We start from the raw sequence: 18,330 nt of genomic DNA, 5'->3' as shown, positions 1-18,330 counted from the left end.
AATGGAGGAAAAAAAACCCAAACAAACAACCCGTTGATCAGAGAAAGGGAATATGGCTATAATAATTAGAATCAGAAGAGCTTAAAATCTAAAGGTGGAGTGATGGTTAAGAGAAATGTGATTATGAGAATAAATGAGCTTCACTTGGGAAAAAGTGTAGGGCACAAGGAGGCAGGTGAGAAAGAAGTGGAGAGGCAGGATAATTCCTAAAGCACCTTGCTCTCCCCATCGGCACAAGAATCTCATGCCAGGGACGCCTGGGTGGCTCAGTCAGTTGGGCGGCCGACTCTTGAGTTTGGCTCTGGTCATGATCCCAGCGTCGTGGGACTGAGCCCCATGTCAGGCTCCGTTCTGAGTGTGAAGCCTGTCCAAGATTCTCCCTCTCTCTCTTTGTCTCTCTCTCTCCCCCTCTCTCCCCAAGAACAAACAAACAAACAAACAAACTCAATCCAATTTTCTGTAAATGTGGAAAGAACAAAACTTTGATGTGTTATGGGTCACTCTATTGCAAAACGCTTGCCTAAGAGGATGCCGGAGCAAATTAAAATATATCAGACCCCATGCAAGGCGTCTATTATGCTAAAGAAAAGTCCAACTATCCAAAACATTCCTAAGTAGGATCATGAAATCTAGGTATATCAGAGAATGAATGCTTCACCATCTAGTCTATGTAGACTCGTATCATTCGCTTTGTATTATCTCAGAAATAATACATTCGTTTCACTAAAAATCTGGAGCGTTGCATAAAATCGTCTCACAGTTCTAGAGTATGACCCTGAGTAAGGCCACTGAGGATTGGTGAGAATCTCTGTTCTTAGGGGAACTGAGGAAGTGAGCCCTAAATCACGAGGGGAACACTTTTCCTGGGTCTACAACCAGATTAAATTGGTCATTCTCTTCCCTCCAGCTTCCACTCCCAACCTGTCACCCCTCAGGCGCACAAGCCGTAATTTTGCCGTAATTTCAGCAGAGCTGGTTGTTGTTTTGTTTTTGTTTTTATGGAAAGCGAAGTGAAAGCGCACGTGTAGGCATGACCATCTCGCTCAGCTTCTGAGCCAAAAACCCAGCAGAAATATTTCACCTACACAAAAGGGGATTGTGGACGCAGATGGGACTGGCAGAGACAATGCGCTGAAGTCAAGTCTTTTAAAGCCCTGTCACCCAGCATCAGCTCCTGAAGGAGAGCTCACACCTCGGGTTCCATCTCTATTCTTCACAGATCTTCAAAGAAAGAAGATCAAATCTGGCACTGTCCAAAGATTCATGCCTATTTTTCTCTTGATCTTCCCCCTCAAAATCTCCCTTTGAACAAGATTTGCACATGCAGAATGAATAGAGATTAAGGGCAATTATGGTTTTTGTTTTGCTCTTAATGGCCCGTGCAACCCTGAAATTTGCTCGGGAAATCTACGGCGAGCACCGCCGCATTGCCTGTCTCGTCTGTCAAGTGCCATATTTCATTGCTTCCAAATGCCATTTCTGGCATTCTCTTTCAACTGCAGTCTGAAAGCTTTATTTCGCATGTGCCTTGAGTGCTGGGCACCAAGGATAAGGCGTAAAATATCCCAGGGCTTTGGGGAAGGGAATGCTAAGAGATCCCCCAGTAAGATCCCTTGCCCACCCAAGATCCTGCTCATCTGAAAAACCAACGGCAAGCAGCAGAGAGAGGAGGAGTTAGGAGCACATTCCTGGGACTTAGTAGTGACGCCTCCGCAGCGAACGCAGTCCTGGAAGGCTGTTATCTTTGTCTGCCTTGTCAGACTCGGGAGGGGAAAGGTCCCCAAAGAATCCATCTCGCTGACATGGAAACGGCAGCTGGTACTGTTTCCCTTTAAATACATGTGTGGGGCTAGAGCTGTGTATGTAATCTTCCTTGCAGCTAAAGCCTCGCCGGAACAAAAGGCACGACGGAAAAATTAGGTGCGTGCCAAAGTGTTCTGAAGTGGAAAGGTGTGAGACATTTCCTGGTTCAGGCCTTCAGCCCCCACCGCCCCACCCCGGCTCACACCGCTCATTTCCCACAGGGGCCCGTGGTCGGGGCAATCACCCGCCTCGTTTCTCAACGAACAAATGAGGATTGTTCCTTCTGCTCACAGCCAGCGTGGGAGATCAGGTTCTGAGCCTCCTTTGACAGGCAGATTTTGTGACACGGGAACAAATGAGCGGTCGGAGAGTGAGCAATAAATAATCTCTGTCGGGGTACATTGGTGTGACTGCAGACACGCCTGCACTCGGCTCGCAGTGCCAGGGGCCCACAGGAAGGAGCCCCGACCCGGCACTGGGAGCCCTGGCTTTCTCTCTCAATTTACGTGAAGATCCGAGTCCACCTTTCCCGCCACGGAACCACAAAACCATGGCAACGTTGGTCCTCGAATTATTAAGTGGTTGGGGACAAGCGCCTGAGAAAAAAACAGGCGAAATGGGAATTCCACGTGGTAGATATTCTACTTTGGGGTTCCACATATCTGAATTCCATGGTTGAGCAATATATGAAATATACACGTAATATATGTACCTGGTTTTAATGCTAGTACATTATATACGTGTGTGTGTATACGTGTGTGTGATATGTGTATATATATGTGTGTTTGTATATATATGTGTGTGTGATGTGTGTATATGTGTGTATGTGTGTGAATATATGTGTGTGTGTATATTTATGTGGATATATGTGCATGTATATATGTGTGTATATGTGTGTGTATATGTATATGTGTGTGTATATGTATGTATATATGTGTGTGTGTGTATATGTGTGTGTATATGTGTATATATGTGTGTATGTGCGTGAATATATGTGTGTGTGTATATATTTATGTGGATATATGTGCGTGTATATATGTGTGCGTGTATGTGTGTGTATATGTGTGTGTATGTGTGTGTGTACAATGTGTGCATACACACATATATATTAGTATTTCTAATTTTAGGAACAGTTATCAAATGTCTTTAATGTGTATGAAAGTATCACAATGTAAGATAAATGGCCTCTGTTCTCTAGACACATGTAACCCATAGGTACACTTACTTAATATGTTTAAATATACCCACTAGTAATTATGGACCGTCTCTTCTGTCAGACATCATGCTAGTACGTAACAGGTTTCATATCCATTCTTCATTCCAACTCTCCAAGCAGTATTTTACTTCCATTATCTGTGAAAGGGAAGTAATGAAAGCAAGTTAGTTACATGAGCTAAATCAGCCCCTCAAGGCCACACAGCTCACGAGTGTTGAAGCCAGTCGGCCTGCATGTGAAGCCTGCGTTCCTTTTGAGCAAGTCGCCGCAGCGCAATGGCTATGACACCAACAGGGCACGACGAGGTCTATGAGAGCACGACAAGCAGGAGCCACTGTGCTAGCTCTATGGAGGCACAACCTTCCACCACGAGAGAACTGGTGTAGCGTCCTCAGAGAAGCAAGTGGTATTTGCGTTGGACTTCAGTCGTATCATTGACAGTCTGCCATGATTACATCTGAAAGGTAGAATTCTGCCAAAACTAACCCAGGGGCACCCGGGTGGCTCAGTCGGTTAAGCGTCCGACTTCGGCTCAGGTCATGATCTCACGGTCCGTGAGTTCGAGCCCCGCGTCGGGCTCTGTGCTAACGACTCAGAGCCTGGAGCCTGCTTCGGATTCTGGGTCTCCCTCTCTCTCTGCCCCTCTTCCACTCATGCTCCCTTTCTCTCTTCCTCTTTGAAAACTAAGGAAACATTAAAAAAATTTTTTTAAGAAAAAGTAAGCCCAGATGTTGGTCATTAATTAAAAGATCACACGTGGAATAAGCTATTTCATCAAAGCATTTGTTTCCACCCCGGGGCCTTCCAGCTTTAGCAAACAGACCATTCCGAGGCACAGCGCCGCCTCAAGGCACGACACTCCTACCTCGAGGCCTGTTGACTGGCCAAATGACACCTGGAATGATACACGACGAACAAATGCCCTCCAACAAATCCCACAGCCCCTTCCTGCGTCTTCAGTAAATGCTTACTTCACTGAAGCAAGAAGGACACAAAAGGTTCCAGCTGATCTTTTGGTACCCTGCAATCTGAGCGTTGCCACGAAACCTTGGAAGTTAAGGCCTCTTAACGACTGAACCAAAGACGAGGGCAAACAACGTGGGTTGTCAGAATCTCCGGGTTAAAATTAAAACGCTGCTGAGGCGCTCGGGTGGCTCAGTCGGTTGAGTGTCCAGCTCTTGATATCAGCTCGGGGCATAATCCCAAGGTCATGGGATTGAGCCCAATGTTGGGCTCCGTTCTGAGCATGGCACCTGCTTGAGATTCTCTCCCTCTCTCTCTCTCTCTCTCTCCCCTTCTCTCTCATAAATAAATAAATAAATAAATAAATAAATAAAATGCTGCTGACGTCACCAGCTGTATGACCTTGGGCAAATGAGTTCACATACTTACACCTTAGTTTTCTCAAATATGAAACACAGCTAATAACAGTACCTACCCCAAAGACGTGTTACAAGGACTAAGGAGATGCTATGTAAAATCCTGGCCCACTGTAAGCACAGAGCAAATAACATTAATACCACAAATGGTTAGTGTGGTTCCCGCACCCAATCACTGGAAGCTACTTCCCTACATATTCTGAGACTCTCGGCTTTCCTTAATTTAGACATGTTAGAGTGTGTGGTGAGAAGAATATTCTGAGGAAAAAATAAGGTTCCATGATGAGAACATTTGTTCCTTTATGATTTTTAAGTCACCATCAAGACTTCAAATTCTCATGTATCTTCACGGGCAAATGTCTCCTCAAGGATGCTCTGCCATTTCTGGGGCAGTTTGTCTCTGCCACGAAAACGTGCCTGGTCTCGACAGGCCAAAGGGGATCATGACAGCAAGGCTGACAGACTCAGATTACAGAAGGCTCAAGACATTATGCCTCGGCTGTGTCTCTCGTGAAGGCCCTAATCAAACACACACAGCTCCCTGGGCCCGAAGTTCACCATTTGTAAATGATGCTGAGTTGGAAGGTGTCGAGGGGTCTTTCAAAGTCAAAATACCTACATCCATGTGATGTGACTACAGAACTTAAGAAAAAGATTCTGAGTTCTTCTTCCAACACAGAATGAATAAAGTGAGTACATGAAATGCGAGTAGACCATTGTGGCTATTCTAGAGGGAATGAGAGAGAAACTGAGGCACCATGAGATGAGGTCAACTGTTTGTAGTCACTTGTGGTTGCTAAACAGTCCAGGAATTAAAGTAACCACTATTTAGTGTCCCCATCTTGTCCTCTCTCCACTTCTCACAAATGAGGAAGGTCTTATTTCAAAGCACAGTTTGGTTCCACGCTGGCCGATTCTTCTCGAACCATTGAGGTAATGTTTATTCAACCTCACACTTTAGTGACTATTTATGAGCAGAGTTTACAAGTTCCAGAGATTGCCCCAGTGGTTATTAATGCTATGCAAACCAAGAGCCGTCTAAATTTGTTAATCTAGACAAAACACAGGGGCAACTCCAAACCCATGTGCGTTACTCTGTCTCTGGGTTTATTCAAGTGTAATGCACCTTGAATGTCAACTTAGATTTCTCAGCCCTTGTCACAAGCCTCACAGTAATTATAGGCAACAGTAACGCTGAACTCAGCCAAAGAGGCAGCACAACAGGAAACTGTGGGGAAATTTTAAAAACAAAACCAAAACAGAGACCAAAACCCTTGTCAATTTTAAGAAAGATTTAGAAAAAATAAAACCTGCCCCCACGTAATAAAACGCAGCGACCATGAGGCCGTGGGTGGGGCGCACCTGCCACTGGAAAGCGCTGGTCCCCTCCTGGGCTGAGCCCAGCGCTCACAGGCCATGGGGGGTCCACCTCTCTCCTCCCCTCAGCGCATGCGGTCCAATCATCAGCCTATTTCTGGCTCCACAGTGAAGGATCTGTTGGTGCCCACACTTTGCACTTTGTCACAACAACTGGGGCCCGCAGCTGAAGCACAGCTGGCCCGTCCCTTCTCCCGGCCCCTATAATTTAGTTTAACAGCCTTGGGGACAAGAGGAAATGGCGGAGTGCCCTGGAGCCCCCACACTTGCTTCACAAATTGGTTCCGTACCACGCTGTATATATACTCACAAGTATTTTGGGCAAACAGTGTAGGCAGGTCAGGCCCAGATGGGCGCGTAGCACCCTGTGCATCTGGGGGGGAGGGGCAGACTGGTTTGGGGGCGGGGGGGGGAGTGTGGTGAAAGTGCGTGTGTGTGTGTGTGCATATGTGTGCATGTGTAAGAGGAAGAAGAGAGAAAAGCGTGTCCCCGTGGGTGGGTGGATTCTTATGAGTGGGTGGATGTGTGGTACCTCGAAAAATATGTGAAGCTTTTTCTTTTTGCCCTCCAAACCTAATGGGGGGGGGAAGAGCATTATCCCACGTTTCAACAGATGCCTTGACAACAATTGCGGTTGCCTAGCAAAGGAGCCCCAGCCTTGCAGGTGCGTGATTCATCTCTCCAGCCTCACCTTGGAGTTCCGGGAACCCCCCACCCCCACCCTGGGCTTGTGGGAAACGGTGCTGCATTTCCCAGAGCCTGGGATTCGGTCCCAGGAAACAAGGCCCTCGCTGGGAAAAGCATGCAACTGAAGCCCCATCCCTGCTTTCTGCCTGTGAGATTTTTCAGCGCCCCGGGGCACTTTCCAGGCTTCCTACAGCAGCGTGGGGGATGGATGAGGCCCATTCTCACTCTCCCGGAGGTCTGGAAGCACAGGGCCGGAAGAAGAGACTGAGGGTCTGAGTGGACGGTGGAGCAGGGGGTCAGAGCCCTGCAGTTGGAAAGACAGAGGTTCGGGAGGCAGAGGAAAGGGGTGGAAAGCAGGCGCCCTAGGGAGAGATTTTCAAAGGCTTTGGGCGAAGCGTGCCGGGGTCAAATGCCACCTTGCTTCTCTCTCCATTAACCCTTCAGTGATGTCTGGGGGTTTTGGAGTGGGACCTCGAGTGGAAGCAGCGGTCAGAGGGTCGGGTCTGCAGGCGGGTGGCCACGGAGCAGAGACCTTCCTGGGGTCCAGTCACAGTGGCTCAGGGAAGATGGGCAGCGTGGGGGCACCAGGGGTTCCACTTACATCTTGTGAACGGCATCATTCGTTCATCACTGGGCAAGGAGGTGCGGGCAGTGGGCTCCAGAAAAATAAGACTCCCTCACCTGGCACTTCATGCTTCAGCCAGGAACACAGAAATTAAGCAACTACATAAACAATCATCCGGTCACAAATGTAGAACTAAAATCCTCCCCTCTCTCTGAAAACATCCTTTTTTTTCCCCTTGTCTCCCCATTCATCCCTCCAGCCTACATGTGCGCCCTAATTTCTCCTGCTAAAAGAAATAAATTCCTCTTTGACCCCACGCCTCCCTATGGCCATCCTAATGTTTCTCACCCCCCTTGAGGGCCAAGGTATTCCCAAGCATCGTTTGTTCCGTCTCTCCTCTGTTCCCATCGACCCCCTCCATCATTCTATCTCCTCCCCAGCTCACTCAAAGCTGCCCTTGCAAGATCCCCGAGCAAACTCACATTGCTTAACCCACTGGGTCATTCTTGGTCCTGGGCTCACACACATGCAGTATTTGGGGGAGCACGACGTTGTGTTCAAGGTCAAAAAGTCTGCGGCCAGACGGTCTGGGTTCAAATCCCACCTCCGGTGCTCGCGCGCTATGTGACTGGGTAAGTCTGTTCACTTCTGGGCCCTCTTCCCCCAGGTAGCGTGGGCTTTTCCTTCACCCCTTTCATATCTTTGCCTACGTGTCACCTTTGCAATAAGGCTTCCTCTGATCATTCCATTTCAACTTAAAACTCCCCCTACTCCAGGCACACCCCGTTGGCCTCTGCTTTATTTTTTTTTCCCTGCGGTATTGATAAGCTCTAGATACACTTAACGTGTTCACTGCTCTCTCTCCAGCACCTCGAACACGCGCCTAGTACATATTAAGTGATGAATAAATGTCATCGAATTACTGACAAGAAAAAAAAGAAAAAAGTAATGCACACATTAATGGAAAAAAATTGGGAGAATGGACCCCAAGGGGAGCACGGGGAGCTGTAGGAATCTGTATGAAGGGTCGTCCCTCGGTAAAAAAGTCTTCCCACAGTGGTGACATTTAAGCAAAACAAAACTGGAAAGAGCTCAGTCAGACAGATGCTTGTCAAAACCACCAAGGTCATCAAAACCCAGGAAACTGAGAAGTCCCAGCTAGGAGGGGACTCAGGAGAAATGACAACCAGATGTAATGCGGGATCATGGAATAGAAAAAGGCCACTGGGGAAAAACTAATGAAGTCCATACAAGGTATGGACTTCAGTAACAGTAATGTCTGGGTTTGTTAGTTGTGACAAATGTGCCCTAGTAACGTAAGACGTGAGCAATAAGGGAGTCCCTGGGTCCAAAGGGAGCTCTCTGCACTATCTGTTCAAATTTTCTGTACAACTATCCTAAAATTAAAAGTTTATTTTAAAAAGAAACCTGGCTTACATCTCATCTCCTCCGGAAAGCTCCCGCTCAGAGAGTTACACGTCTCCAGTCAATCCTCTGTCCTCTCTTAGCTTCCGAGGCAGCATTCAGCCTGCATAGCCTCTTCTCACTTGCATTGGGCTGTATTTGAAGTGCCCTCCACTATTTTCATACCTATGGGTTCTATCTTTCCTACTAACAGATGCAATTCTTAAAAGCAATGGTGATGCTCGTTCCTGAGTTGGCTTTCGTGATAGCAGCTCAGGTTGCATATGCACTTAATAGTCAGACTTGAACAAAGCATGGCACCTGTTTTCTTCCTCCTCCTCCAGAGGAGGAGAATGGACATGGTGACACTTATTTAGATTAAGAAACAGTTTTCTAAGAAGACCTTAACCATAGGATAGTTGCAAGAATTAAACATATTATGGCACATAAACCACGAAACGCCATACTGAGAACATGAGAAATCATAAGATCCCTCTGTGCCTGTGGCACCAGGTTGGCTTTTCATCTCCTCTTTTTCCCCTTAAACACACATAATTCTGTGATCCAACCAGCTCTCATCCTTGCATTCAGTCAATTACCAAATTTTGCCAATTCTGCATCTTAAATGTTCCTTGATTGCGTCCACTTCCGTGGCCGATGTCACCACGGTCACCTAAGGCAGTGTCATCTCTCACCGAAACATGGGCATTGCGGGCTGTAGATTGTCTTCTGTCAAACACTCTCATCCCGTCTACACGGACACCTAAGTGATCTTTGCAATGTGATCATCTTCTCAGATCATTGCCCTGCTTAACACCCTTCTGTGTCGGACCCAGGTTCAAAAGCCTTATCAGGACTATGGATCTCCATCTCCAGTCCCATCACCACCCACTCACCCCCTTAATTCACCGTAATCCAACCTCATCGGACTTTTCTGCACTTCTGCCTTTTTCTTTCAGTCTCAAGACCTTTGTAAATGCTGGGGATTGTGCCTGGAAATTCTTTCTCTCTTTCTCTCTTTTTTTCTTCCTCCCTGCTTTTGCCTGAGCAATTTCAACTCCTCCTCCAGATATTAGAATATAAATTTCATCCTCAGGGAGGCATTTCTTGAGGAAGCAATATGCATTCACCCAAACTTGGGTTATGTTCAATAGCACCCTGCGGACCAATTTCAGTAAAGCAAGACAAGATTCATCCCTGTGCATTTACTATGAAATATCTACCTCTGTGTCCCTAGGACCCAGGACAGTGACTGGCACATAACAGGTGGTCTGTAAATATGAGAATACTCTTTGATGAATTGATCCATTCATCCATTGATTCCCATATCTTACTTCTAAGTACAAGACAAAACTGTTGACAGATATCCTGGGTCATCTCTTTCATTATGCTTCAGTTTCCTTCTTTGACATGAACAACCAAAGACACAAATGTGAAAAGTCTCTTCCCAGAACACAGGGGATTCCACGAGAACGTCTGATTTGTTTCACTTGCCATTTATTGAATTTTTACCGGATGGGAGGATTGCCCATCTTTATCATCACCATTTGTTCATTGTCATGAAAAATTCTAATAATAGGTAACCACACTACACATGACCCACTAAGGGGAAACAAAATACACCTTGTACAGCTAGTTTGTCGAGACTGAAATCAATGTTTATTCTACGTAAGGGGTGTGGAAAGCTTTCAGCCAGTCCCTCTCGCGATGGAGATATAATTTCTAGGGCAATACAGATATTAGGAAAGAAGATCATATGACACTTTAATTAAAAATGTCCTTTTGTCTTTCCCTGAGCCTGTCCAAGCTCCCATGATTCACTGAGGAAGCTGCCTTATTAAGGGAATAATAGGTTCTGTGCTCCCATCAGCCAAAAAACAGTTCCTGCAGTTAATTAATCTTTCTGGGACTCTGACCTATTTGAATTTGGCCAAAATGCCTCCAGAGGGGATTCTCTTGACACATATGACTCAGCTGCGATGGGGAAGAGCTGGCATCTTCTCAAATAAGATGTCCTCAGCACAATTTCTACCAGCCTTACTTTTTGGTCCACCATCTCAAGTAAAATGAGAATATTGTGTCAGGCTGAGTATCACCACATCCAAAGGTGAGTGGGAGCCCTCTAAACTCACTCACAACAGCAGCCAGTCCAAGAAATGTGGCTTTGGGAGTGTGTGCAGTGCAAGTGTGTGTGCATGTGTGAATGACACTGTTCACACATTCAGTTTTAAAGGACACGGCAGTTTTGTGTCCCAGGACCTCACCTTTCCTTCCAAAAAGCTATAGTTTCTAAATTAAATCTACCCATCAGCTCTTAATCTGAACATAGTTTTTCTCTAGGTAAGTCTGCACGGTTGTTTTTTTTTTTTTTTTAAGTTTATTTGTTTATTTTGAGAGAGAAGAAGAAAGAGAGTGCACTAGTGTGGGAGGGGCAGAGAGGGAGGGGTGGGCAGGAGAATCCCAAGCCGGCTCCACACTGTCAGCCCAGAGCCTGACTCAGGGCTCGAACCCACAAACCGTGAGATCATGACCTGAGCTGAAATCAAGAGTCAGACACTTAACCACCTGAGCCACCCAGGCGCCCCTGGACCATTTTTATTACAGATATTTAACCTACCTTCCATGAATGGTTTTTAAAGGATCAGCGACATTTTCTGAAAATTAAGCCTGCTTGTGTGTTTACATATTGTTGAGGAGCAAGGGTGTGAGGTCATGTCGGATTTTCAAAAAAGTCCAGGGTCACTCCGAAATTAAGAACCATTGATTTAAATAAAGGAAAGCAAAAGTGGTAGTTAGGAGTTCACCCTCTGCAGGTACCAAGACATTTAGCCTCTCCAAAACTCTTAAAAGGGAAGAAAAATAACACCTAACCCATAGGACATTTGTAAGAGTGAAGGACTGGATGCATGCACAACACCATGAAAATACAGACACACAAACAGAGTGTTTGGCTAATAATTAAACACTGGCTGAGATTTTGTTCATACGCTTTACTCCACCTCCCCAAAAGACCCCGTCCTCCTTCTCCCCAGATTGGAGGCAGAGCCAGTGAGATGATTCTCCTGACCACGGCTCAAGTTCCGGGGCGGCCTATTGCCAGGAGAGATATCGTCTACCATAAATTGGAAGACCAGAATGTGAATTCCTAGCATCCTTCCTTTCAGAGGTATGGGTATGAGAAGAATGTTCTCCAGGGACCAGAGTTCTGGAAGAAACTCCAGTTGAGAATATCTATTTTCTGCAAGGCCTTCTTTGAAACCCCTAACCTCTCCTAGGAGTCTTATCATGAAGTCAACCACAGCGATCAGTCTGGCCTTTGGAAATCACAGAGTGCTCATGATTGCTCAGTTTACCACAGGCCTTTAGGGCCACATCTGATAACAGTCTCCTTCCAACAACCAAATGATAAAAGGTAGAGACCTCAGGTCTGACCCAATTACAGCCCTTGCCGTGTGTCTCTCTCACAAGAGCGCCCGTACCTTAATGGGGAGGGACTGTTCTCTCCAGCACCTTATCCCGTCTCCAGGTAAAGCAGGTGACCTGTTGCTAAAAAAAAGAAAAAAAAAAAAAAAACCAGGTGTTTAAAAAGTTGGGCATTTTGCCATAGCTAACGAATTCACTGTGATTCTGATTTTGACTGAGGGCATCACGTGAAAATCATCTTCGTCTATGGCACGTCTATCAGGTGCAGAGTAAGCGATTCCTTCCTTCAGGACAAAGTGATTCCTTCCTTCAAGGCATCTACAATCTCATCAAACCCCGAGTGGTTAATGCTCATGTTTGAAAGCCATCTGTGGTAGACTGCGCTCTTTTCTCACAATTTTTCCTTCTTTCCTGCCCTTGCCATGGTTCACCGTGGGCAGACGGGATCGAGTGGGTGAGCTTGGCCATATGGCCTCCTTTGGCCAGTGGAAAAGGGGAGGCAGGGGCACCCAACCAAACCCAGCTCCACACCAAGAACCATCACTTACCACTCGAGTGACAGGCCTTAAGAACCATCACCTATCACTGCTAACCTTATGGCACTGCTGAGCACTGCGAGAAGAGCTCCCCCCCTCCGGAGGCCGATGCCTCAGACTAGGTGGTGAGAAGAGACACACGCAGAGCGTTCCCGGACCAGCAGGTGGAGTCTGCGGGGCCGCCTGGGCCAACTGAGTCCTAACCGACCCCCGGGCCCAACCAGGAATAACAAATATTTGTTGTTGCAAGCCGTGAGATTCTGAGTTGCTTGTTATATGCCATCATTTGACAGAAACCCGTGGGTCTAACTTCTCCCACCTCCTGGAGGGAGTCTTGCCTGAGTAGACTTATTAAGCGCCAGAGACTGTTCTAGCCCTTTACATGAACCCCGTAACCATTAAGCGTCACAGCAGCCAGATGAAAGAGGGACTGTTATTTTCCCCGGGTTTACAGGGCCAGCGAGTGCGATAGCCAAAGGCTATCAGGACATCCCTGCCGAAGGGTTCCTCCCTCCAAGCCTAGGGAGACAGCCATCCCTTTCTTGGGGCAGCCCTTACGTGAACTAGGGGCTGAGTCCTCCACATCATTGATTTCCCAGTACCCAGCACAGAGCCCCGCACACTCCCAACACGGCTTTGCCTCTACTATTTGTGAAAGTGTTTTAGAATCAGCACAACTTGGGGGGCGCCCGGGTGGCTCAGTGGGTTGAGCGTCTCCGAGTCTGGATTTCAGATCAAGTCATGATCCCAGGGTGGTGGGATCGAATCCCACTTTGGGCTCCGTACTGAGTGCAGAGCCTGCTGAAGATTCTCTCCCCCTCCTTCTTGCCCTCTCCCCCCACTTGCGTGCTCTTTCTCTCTAAACTAAAAAGAGAAAATGAATGAATGTAGTAATTAGTTAAAATCAGCACACCTGAACAGAAATGGAAGCACCGTGATTATTGTTAGAATAAACACGGCCGCAGATGCAGGCTGAACTGAACTAGACATACGGACTGCAAAATGTTTGAGGATTTCCAAGGGTAAAATTACTCGAATTCTTTATTTCTTTCTTGAATGTCAGGGTGGAGGGGGGGACAAAGGACCGGATACACTCTCTTAGTTCGCGTGATTCCAAGGCGTGCAGTAGAAGCTTGTAGCAGAGGTGGACGCAGGTGTTTAAGCCCGGTTCAGTGAGTGATAGAATCCTGGCAACCTCTGGGAATAGTTATCCCAAGTGATGGCCTATGAGAAGAACCTATTCCAGAGAGTCCAGAAGGGGCTCTTACCGGAAACATCAGTAGTAGCCACAGTTCAGACGTCACCATTTTGGATCCATATCCTTGTCCTAAGGAGGCCCTGATTTACATACACCTCAGGGAGTTGACCAGAGGCGGCAGGCTCAGCTTCTATAAGCTAATAAAAACAAAAAACAAAAAAAAAAAAAGGAGAGAGAAAGAGAGATAGACAGAAGTGATAAGAAAAAAAAAAAAATCTCAAATTTAACCCCTAGCACTCTAAACACATAAGGAAGACACTTATGATCATTTTTTTCCCTGCGTCTAGGAAAATCCAAGTGATCTTGTCTCACATACTTCCTCCTTCCAAAAGAGGACATAGCTAGGTGGTTAAAAGCACGCTCCTTGGGACAAGGCTACCAAGGATCCCAGTTCTAGATCTTTCCTTGATGTCCCTAGGACAAGCTATTAGAGTGCTCTGGGTCTCTGGTTCCTCCCCGCTAAAATCGTCACTTTGCTCATACGACTGTGTTGAGCGTCGAATGAAAGAAAGCAGTCACCCATCCCACCGATGATATGTACCGTTACAGCCACTGCTTCCAAATTGGATCCATAGGTGACCGTAACAAACCGTAACAAGGTAAGCACACTGGAGGGTGTGCTTGGAAAAAAAAAGGTGTGGCTTAGACAAAGCAGCAGTTGGCTCTTCGAAGCCCCCAAGTATTTTCACTACTAAGTGGCAGCTGATGACACTTCCTCGCTTGTTTTCATGCTGTACATATGGAAACACTGCAGAGCGTTCCTTTTCCACACTACGAACAGAGAGACTCACGGGGCTTCCGTGCTCTTGGGGCCTCAGCTCTTATTTACAGAGCTAAGTTGTCTGCTGGCAAACTTTCAACCTCCATTTCCTCCTGTTCTATAGGCTACCAAGCAGCTTCATGAGCGGGAGGGAAGCTATAATTAATAACAAAGGCAGAATACTCTCTCTACTTAACATGTTCTGCTCGTATCTTACCGGAAACAGAAGTGGCCCCTCAGAAAGCATGTGACTTACTGATTGAGTGTCGCTGATGGGCACAGCAGGCTTAAGAAAATGTAGTAAAGCTCAGGTAGCATGAATGCCCGGAACTGGGTAAGTAGTTTGGTTCATTTTCTTTTTCTGCTTTCTGTTCTTTCCTTCCTTCTTTCATTGTACCTTCTTTTTCTCTTCTTGCCTTTTCCTTTTTATATTCTTTTACTATTTTTTGAGTGTATAACACATGCCTAAGTAAGGCAGTAACAAAGGTGATTGAGGCCCTGGCCATACCTGTAAGAAGGTCACATGTCAGTGGGGAAAACAGACACTTAAAGAGATCACAAAGCCATGTAAGTGTGCAGGAATAAAATGACGCAGAGACAATTCAGAAGCACTACTCTTTGGGTCTGGAGATACTCTCATAGGTAAAGAAGTCTCTTAAGAGAAAGACATTTTTGCTCCCATCTTTTTTGGATTAAAATTTTTTTAAATATGGGGGACCCTGGGCTGTTCAGTCAGTTGAGTGTCCAACTCTTGGTTTCAGTTCAGGTCATGATCTCACACTTTGTGAGTTTGAGCCCTGGCTCTATGCTGATGGGGCAGAGCCCTCTTAGGATTCTCTCTCTCTCCCTCTTTCTCTCTGCCACTCCCTGCCTCTCTCTCTCTCTCAAAGGAAATAAATAAACTTTAAAAAAAAATTAAAAATTTAAATATGCACTGAATTGCTCTCCCGAGTTATCTCTCCCAAAAGTACAACGAACATAACGCAAACATGTCTTCATGAGATGACCAATACGCATATGATGTCAATAAAATCATATTTTGTAGCAATAGAAAGGCAGATACTTGAGAAGACTCTCCTCCCCGGATGTTAATAAGAGAGACTTATTTTATCCAATACATTTTTGTGGGTTTTGGTGTCCCTAAGCATGAGGGGAAAGGGGCAAGTCAGTGAACTGAGAGGTTCGGCAAAGCCTGGTTGTAAGCGGGTCCCCTGCCCGGTGACATGTACCACGTGTGCTCCAGGCTCCTGCAGGGATGGGGCGTGGACACCACACATGGGTTCATCTGTCCCTCAGAGGCTCCCCACTCGTCCTCTTCGACACCTTGGAACACCTACTATTTGGTGTGGTGAGAAGTGTCAGAAAGATCTTATCTCAGATTTTGACCCTGACATTTGCTGCCTCTATGACACGGGGGAAGTACCTCACCTCTCAGTTCCTGACCTTCCAAACATACTGGGTCACAGCTGCAGTGACTCAGCGAGGCGGCCCTGCCACCACCGCCTGAGGGGGAACACGTCGCACGTCAGGGATCTGTATGTCTTCTCCTGTTTCAATACTACGAGATGCACAGATACCATGACTCTCCCCACTTTAGCTGTGAGAAAACTCACAGATAAATCCTGAAGCATTGAATGCAGCCCCCAAGATCACACACATAATGATGGCAGAACTGAGACTCAATCCCAGGCTTGTCTGCCTCCCAAAACAGGAATTATAAGAACTCAAAAGAATCTCCAGGTTTTGCATTGGTGATACCATTATGCTCGTAATGGTGGTTGATTTTCTGTGCCAACCTGACCTGGCTATAGTGCCTAGTTATTTGGTCAAACCCCTTCCATATATTGTTGGAAAGGTATTTTTTAAACGTAATTAACATTTACAACCAGTAGACTTTGAGTAAAGCAGATTACTCTCCATAAAGTTGTTGGGCCTCATCCAATCACTTGAAGGGGCCTCAAAGAGCATCGACGGAGGTTTCCTGAGGAGGGAATGGTGCATAAAGACTGGAACAGAGAAACCTTGCCTGAGCTTCCAGCCTGCTGGCCCGCCCTGAGGATTTCAGGACGCCAGCCCCCCCTAATGAGGTGAGCCAATTCCTTAAAAATCAACCTTTCTTTCTCTCTCTCTTTCTCTCTCTCTCTCAATGATAGAGAGATGATAAATGATGATGATGGTGGTGATAGATAGATGATAGGTAGACAGATGATTGATAGATTAGATAGATACATGATAGATAATAGATCGATAATAGATAGACAGATGATAGATTGATAGATGATAGATTGATAGATAGATAGATGATTGATAAATAGATGACAGAGATATAGATTCTCTTAGTTCTGCTTCTCTGGAGCATTCTGAACCTTGACTAATACACAGGGTTCATTGGGGAACAAGTATGAAGAGTATGGATTTGAAACAGCTTGAGGCTGCAATATCGGAGCAATTGCTACATGTATTGAGTTGGCGCTGGAACTTTGCTGGGAGGTCACGAATATGCGCAGACCAGACCCAGAGTTGAGATTCAGGGTCACGGGCGCGACGCTTGCAGCCGTGGGGACAACCGAAACCCTGAAGAAGAAAGTCCAGGGACGGGTTAAGGCAGACCTTTGGCAGCACCCCGCCCCCCCCCCCCACTTCTGGGGTGAGAGGAGGAAGGAGACACAGAGAATTTGCTCAGAGAAGGTACCGAGGGCGGGAGGGGCACACAGAGGCGCGCACTTGAGACTGAGAAGGCGCAGGACCGAGGAAAGGCTGGGGGGGCGTCTGGGGGTGCCAGCGGGCGGTTAGGGGGTCGGGGAGGCTGCGAGGGAGGAGCGTTTGGGAGACCCAGCAAAGGGGAATGTCAGGGAGAGAGGAAGGCACAGGCTCTTTTGTCTTTCTGTTTCGATAAGCCGTAAAAGACTTACACCGACATGAAACCCAGTTCTTTGCTCCCAAGCTGGTTGCACGACCGGGCCACGGTCCTTTTCTGTGGCACGATTATTATGACACGAACCTTTGCCAGCTCCTCACCCCCAGCCCCTGCCCCTCCCCCGTTGTCACCAGGTGTCCCGGAACCCCAGACCCTGCCAGGCTCTTCCCCCTCAAGTCCCGGCCTCCCTGGCACGGCTCGGCCTCCGGGCAGCACTGGACCCCCGTCATTCATCTTCTCTGCACCCCTCCCTCTGTCTCAGGGAGCCCTCCACCTCAGGCAGCCCCTGCCCCCCAGGGCAGAAGTCAAAATGCTTCCCGGGCTTACTGATCCCACGGGCAGCTTCCCGAGACCTACGAGCACAGCCCTCCCCTCCCCTGCCTCCAGCTGGAACGAGGGAACCGTGAGGCAGCCGAGCGAGGCCCCTGGGCGGTGGTCCCGTGGGCCTCCAGGTCCAAGGCCGCAGGGGTCTGAAGGGCCGGCCGCGAGGCCTGCGCAGGGTGCGTGCGGAAAGAACACAACAGGACATCTACCTTCTGGACCGGCCTTGAAGCTGCCATACAATACTGGTCACTCCAGGCACGACGCTGTTCTAGGGTCTCCAGAACTGTCCCATTGTGCAAAACGGAAGCTTTATGCCCGGTGATGAACAGTTCCCCATCTTCCCTTCGCTTGGGCCCCCGCTCACCACCATCCAACCGTCTGATTCTATGAATTTGACAAGTTTAGACGTCTCTCCCAAGTCGAATCTCCCAGGAGCCACCCCCCTGGGAGTGGGTTTAACTCCCACTGGGTTAAACTGGGTTTAACCCACGCTGGGTTTAACTCACTCAGCTAACGGCCACATTGCGTCCCGCAGGGTTTCTTTGCTTTTTAAGGCCGAGTGATAGCCCACGGCATGGATACGCCAGCTTTTCTCTCTCCGTTCCTCCACCAGAGCACAGGCAGGGCTGTTTCCACACGTGGCCGTTGTGAGTGACACTGCAGTGAACCTGAGTTCAGGTT

Source organism: Acinonyx jubatus, chromosome A1, assembly GCF_027475565.1.
Source record: "Acinonyx jubatus isolate Ajub_Pintada_27869175 chromosome A1, VMU_Ajub_asm_v1.0, whole genome shotgun sequence".
Classification (NCBI taxonomy): domain Eukaryota; kingdom Metazoa; phylum Chordata; class Mammalia; order Carnivora; family Felidae; genus Acinonyx; species Acinonyx jubatus.
Note: the sequence above shows the minus strand (reverse complement) of the source record.